The following is a 6,432-nucleotide window of genomic DNA, read 5'->3' on the forward strand; positions in this document are numbered from 1 at the left end:
TGACTTAGTTTTGTTACAAATACCTTTGGCAAGGACTTGTGTCATTTTTAGGAACCATGGCTAAATTCTTTTCTCACAGTGATTTCACAAGTGTGTCACTCTGTTGGCTTCTGTGGAGTTAGCACTGGTTAACACTTGTGTTAAACTGTGTAGCATAGTGCCTTCTGTTTATCTAAATATAATCCTCCAAATAAAAGTTATTGAATCTCTGGTCAGATGTGCTAAAATTTATATTAATTCTAGAGGAGATTCTCAATAGGCACCAATAGTAAATAGGCACCTAACTCTCAGTGAAAGTTAATAGAGGATAGGTGCTAACCTGCCTTTGGAAATCTGTCCTTGTCCGTTACTTAATTCTTAAGAAGCTTAAAGTTTGACAGTGGAATAACATCTTGATTAATTGTAAAATATATTTTAACTAGATTTTCAACAGGCATTAGCGTTAGCATTCGCATTCAGTGTGCAATACATGACCAAAATAGCACATTTTCTTGTTCGGTTTGTCTGAAACCTAGAGATAATTGCTTCTATCTGGATTATTCCATATCAAAGAATACTCTTTATAAAAAGAATCAGTCAGAGAATAGATTGAACCTTCACCTTCCCACCTAATTATGTCAAGGATAATATACACATGTATGACCGGGATGTAGTTTGTAAAATGAAGGCTTAAGGAAATGAACAAAAAAATGTCAAAAGAAGGACATAGAGGAAGAGTGAGGACTCCACACTACTCTTCTAATTTGTAAATGTAATTAAAACTGATTGAGCAGTTAACATGTTTCTGACTTTCTAATGTCATTCTGATGACTGATTAATTAATAAAGGCACAATATTGCTGCCCTTTTTCACATTGAGTAAATGGCACTGACGCCAATGGGACTACTCACAGAGTAAGGTACTACTCATTATGAAATAAGGATGGCAGAATATGGCCTAGAGCCATCTATCACAAATCTCTTGTTGTTTTAAAAGTGGAGCATACCTATAAATAAAATGATATACTAAAGAACCATCATTTTAACACTGTGTCCAGAGAAAAATCTTCATTTGTGATAATGGAGAAATAAATAATGATAAAAACAAAGGAAACTGTGTTCATTCCTTAGCCTGAAGAAAAATAATATTCCCCCAGCCCCTACTTTACAATGAACTGCATGTTTCATATTGGACACTGACAATGGGAAGTGAAGTTACACTTTCAGTTTAAATGCAGATTGAAAAAGATACAGGTCTTAGCAGTGGGTTCTGGCACAGGAGCCATATTAGAGTTTGATTTACCCATAAATTATCAGTGGCAAATTTTGCCATCTTCATTCCTATTGGGCTTAATGGATGGGAGATATAAAACTGGAGTAATGTTGTGGTGAACGAAGCCCACTGAGTAGTACCTTACAGTCCCTCCAGATTTCTTGAAGTCAGTAGGACCACTTGCAGAGTATGATATTAGTGAACTTGATCAAGGTGGCAGAATCTGGACCTTAAGAAACAAAAACCATGTTTTGTCATAGATGCAGGAATCACTGGGTAAATTCTATGGCAGGGGTCGGCAACCTTTCAGAAGTGCTATGCCGAGTCCTCATTTATTCACTCTCATTTAAGGTTCCACGTGCCAGTAATACATTTGAACATTTTTAGAAGGTCTCTTTCTATAAGTCTGTAATAAGTCTAAACTATTATTGTATATAAAGTAAATAAGGTTATTAAAATGTTTAAGAAGCTTCATTTAAAATTAAATTAAAATGCAGAGCCCCCTGGACCAGTAGCCAGGACCCGGGCAGTGTGAGTGCCACTGAAAATCAGCTCACATGCCGCCTTTGGCACGCGTGCCATAGGTTGCCTACCCCTGTTCTATGGCTTGTATTATGCAGGAGGTCAGACTAAATTATCATAATAAGCCTTAAAATTTATAAATCTACAAATTTACTATGGCAAAATATTCTGTATCCTACTGAAAGCAAAACTTGAATACAAACTTCTTGTTAAACACTCAAACTTTTAAAAACTTTTAGAAAAGTTTAGAACAGACTACGTCAATGCTCCTCATTCCTAGATAAGATATGTATAATGCGAAAAACGTTAATTATAAAATCTACTTTAGGCATTATCTGCTGCTTAAATAACTACTTTTTATTGTCATTGCACCAATTTTTAGGAAAACTTCATCTAACCATGTAAATGTTTTGAACTGCTTTTGTTGTAGCAAAAAAAACCCGTATTTCGTGTATTTAAAAGGAAAAGAGAACATACAAAAGGGAATTTTGTCGTGCTTTTGTTACGATGTTAGGTATTTCACATTTGGCAAAAGAACCAAATTTCCTCTTTACTAGAGCGAAAGAATGATTGAAGAACAGACATCTTTGTAAACTATCCTTGATGTTCCCTCATCTGGGCCCGTTTTATCCCCAGCAAGCCTTTTGAGACACTTTTCAAATGTGATTTGAAGTTATACCATCTATTTTACATGACAACTTTTGCTTTAGTCTCTTTCTGTGGTGGTGGTGCTGTTTAGTTTTAGAACCAATTCACAGCAGATACTTAAGAGAACTTGAGTGAAAAAGATACAAATGCCCGAGAGCAAGAATTTTAAAATGTATGTCTGTTTTTAATGATCCATGTGTGTTCTTTTTTCGTCAGACTGTTATGCTTGACAGATGATTTTATATATGATTCACTTTGATTTCCAAATCTGAATATAATCCAAAACGTGAACCTTTATGTTTTAAAAGCTATGTCAACATTTTTATTGTTACCCTTTATGGTTCAGTTTTTCTGCAGACCTACTTTTGGCCTGATTAACTAATTACTACTACTAAAGTAAATTATGTCTCAGTACCATATATAGCATGATCATGTAGTAAGTTAACAAAAAGTAGTATTTTTCTGCGTATCTTTCAAATTTCCTCTCTCTTTTGGTAGATATTCTAACCTATCAATTTAAAGTAATCATTTTTTATTGTTCATTTTACTTGTTATATAAATAGATAGATTTACTGCTTTCTGCATGTAATACATCAGATTTCCATTTAAAAAAACATGTATATTCAGAATTAAGGAGTTGAGGTGATTTCAGCATATACCACCTTAGCCTATAGGACTATGGGCTCAATCCTTCTCCCACTGAAGTCAATGACAAAACTATCTTGGGAGCAGCATTGGGCCCCAAAGTCAAGTTTACACATGATGTAACTCTGCGTTCACATATCAGTCAGCATGAAAATCCAGCACTCGAGCCTGAAGTATCTATTTTGTTAATTTCACCTTGCTGCTTGTTCTCACCTCCTAAGCAGCGCTGGGGTGGGCTGACCAAAAGTGAGTTGCATGGGAGAATCTGAACAGCTGTAAAGGGAGACTAATTTAATAACTTCATTATGCAGCATGGGGAGCAGAACATAAATAAATTACACTGGTCTACAATTTTTGAGAAGTCGTCTGCTTCAGAGATAAAATGTGATATTGATTATGTATTTTGATGTGCTGAATTCAGATATGACAATTAAAACAACTGATTGACTAATGTTTCTAAGATATTTAAGTTTTTACATTTTATATCTATGTATATTGTGTAGATAGTAGAGTTTTAATCATAAATTGTAAACCTAGGTCTTTTCATGTGTTTATGGTTGCTTTACATGATAATATTTCACCTGTCCTGTTTATGTAACACTTTAAAAATCAGCAAAAGGGTTATATAAATAAAATTTATTATGAAACAAAAGGCAAAAAACTATTATGTGCATAGTTTAGTCCTATTCCTTGTCTACTCGGCGCTTCTTGTCTTGTCTCTTGTATTCATTAAATGGAGCATCTCTTGTCACTGTCCAGCAATAGTCTGCAAGCATTGATGGGCTCCATTTGCCCTGATAGCCTGCCAGGGGATTCCACTGCTGTAGTCTGGAGCCCAACAGCTCTGCCTTACTCTTGGGTAGTTCCAAATCCCTGACAAGGTCAGGTCAGTTCACCTTGTGTTATGAGGTGTGGTTCAGAGGAGGAGGATGGGAGAAAATGTGGGTCCTGTGACATTGATGGTTCAGGACCAGAAGTTTCATCCTCTTCCTCTTCCTTGTCTGACTCAAGTAAGAATGATTCTGGTGCATCAGGAACCGGCAGTCCTTCTCCGTGGGGTACTGGGCTGATAGAATGTTTGGATAATGCACAGTCCACTTTTTCTTCTTTGACACACCTTTCCCAACTGGAGGTACCATGCAGAAGTAACAATTGCTGGTATGATCTGTTGGTTCTCTCCAAATCATTGGCACTGCAAAAGGCATAGATTTCCTTTTCCTGTTCAACCACTGGCGAAGATTTGCTGCACAAGTGTTGCAGCACGTGTGTGGAGCCCACCTCTTGTCCTGATCTCCAATTTTGCAGCCAAAATAAAAGTGGTAGGCTTTTTTAACCATAGTGGTTATACTGTGCTTTTGTGATGCAAAAGTCACTTCACCACAAACATAGCAGAAGTTATCTGCACTGTTCACACAAGTACGAGGCATCTCTGCTCACTTAGGCTAAACAGAAATGTGTCCCTTTGCAAAATCAAACACTGACAAATAAGAGAGCACGACACTGTATGATTTCTAGAGCTGATATAGGGCAATTTGTTCAGCAGAGTGATGTAAGCTTCGTAATGATTGCATCATCCATGACTTCTAGGAATAACATGATGCAATTCATATCATGTATGACGCAATACCAGCTTCAGATTGCAATCATTCATTGTTTTACCTAAAAAGGAAGTACTGTCCAAACCCAGTCATAGATTTATTCATAGATCCAGTTAAAGATGTATTTTAGTCATTTCTGGTTTAAATTGAGATCCCTTCCCTTTATAACTCACTTGTCCTCCGCCATTCCCAAGTCAATGGTCGTATATACTGACCCAATAGCATATCTTGAAAACTAGAGCCAATCAACAATTTTAAGCACCATTTTCGTTCTCAGTGACCCAGAATTAGTGAAGTTGGACTACATTTATTTTAGAAGCATTTTGGCTGTAAAGCAGTGTTAGTGTTGACCCTCTGTGCTGACACTTACCAACACACTTCATTTCTTGCTTCTGCAGGAATGATTTATTAAGGAGCTCATGGCTGCTACATTTAATTAAAAGCCAATGCTTTAAAAACTGGGTACCTAAAGTTAGGCACCTATATCTGTATTTAGTCACCCAAAGAAGTGCCCTGATTATCAAAGGTGCTGAGCACCCATCAGTCCTGATTGACTTCATTGAGAGTGTAATGGGACTGGACTCACCACCATGGGACCTCCTGCTGGCCATCCTGGGAATTAGCTCTCATTTCACCAGAGTGCCCTTGTCTAGTAGTGTCTCATTCGTCGTCACTTTTGCCTCCACCTCTAGGACCCATGTCACTCCCTGGACCACAGCATCATCTTCTGGACACAACCCTCCAACTTACCCCACTCGGTTCTTTTCCCCCTTCCGGAGGACCCACTAGTCCTCAGTCCAGCCAATCGACTCATTGGCAAACTGCAGTCCATTCACTGGCAACTCCCATCCACAGCTGCCCCACCACAGGGAGCTTAGGGGGATAGCTTTGTGAACAAAAAGATGCTAAGTCAAAGTCTTTGGTTTTACTAAACCTGTATTATTAATTTGTTTATCCCAAGCAGTAAAGATGTTTTTAATTTCTGTCATTTCATTAGAAAGAATCTCTATGCACCATGGAAAATGGAAATCAATTCCATTATGCTATGCTGTTATGTGTGCAATATGGAGGTAAATGACAGTAACCAAGGTGCCAAATTCATCTCTGGTATAACCACTTCACTCAAGAGAGAGACTACCATGGCCCACTGATCATGCAACAACATTTATCAGCGGTGCTATCTTTTCACTGCTTCTCTATAGGCTTGATCCTGGCAAGGAAGTATGTTTCAATTACTTAATGGGACTAATTGTGTGTCTGAAGTTAAGCTTGTGAATAAGTCTTTCCAGGATACTGTACTTGCTCATACAAAATAAATGTACTAAATTGGTGCTTTGGAATTTTGTTTTCTGCTGGCCATTCTTGTGTTTTTTGTACATATCTGCTGTAATTTGTATAAATGCATTGTTCCTTGTAAATGTTCAGGGTAGTTTGTATATGAAGCTTAAAAAAAACCATCTGTTTTATGGCAGTATTAGAAGGCTTTCTGTACTTTGTTTTGCTGTTTTTATAGAAATAATGGTTCACACCTTAAAATGATACTGGGAATTTGTGTTTCATTGCCTTTTGGCCAAAAATCAAAACACTAGCCTTTACTACCACAACGCCGATAAAAGCATGTCTTGATGAGGGCTGTTAAGTAATTGTAAATATTAATCGTGATTAATCATGTAATTTAAAAATAATCTGTTAAACAATAATACAATTCTATAAATATTTTTGGATGTGTTCCACATTTTCAAATATATTGATTTCAATAACGAGTGCT

Source organism: Gopherus flavomarginatus, chromosome 3 (assembly GCF_025201925.1).
Source record: "Gopherus flavomarginatus isolate rGopFla2 chromosome 3, rGopFla2.mat.asm, whole genome shotgun sequence".
Taxonomy (NCBI): domain Eukaryota; kingdom Metazoa; phylum Chordata; order Testudines; family Testudinidae; genus Gopherus; species Gopherus flavomarginatus.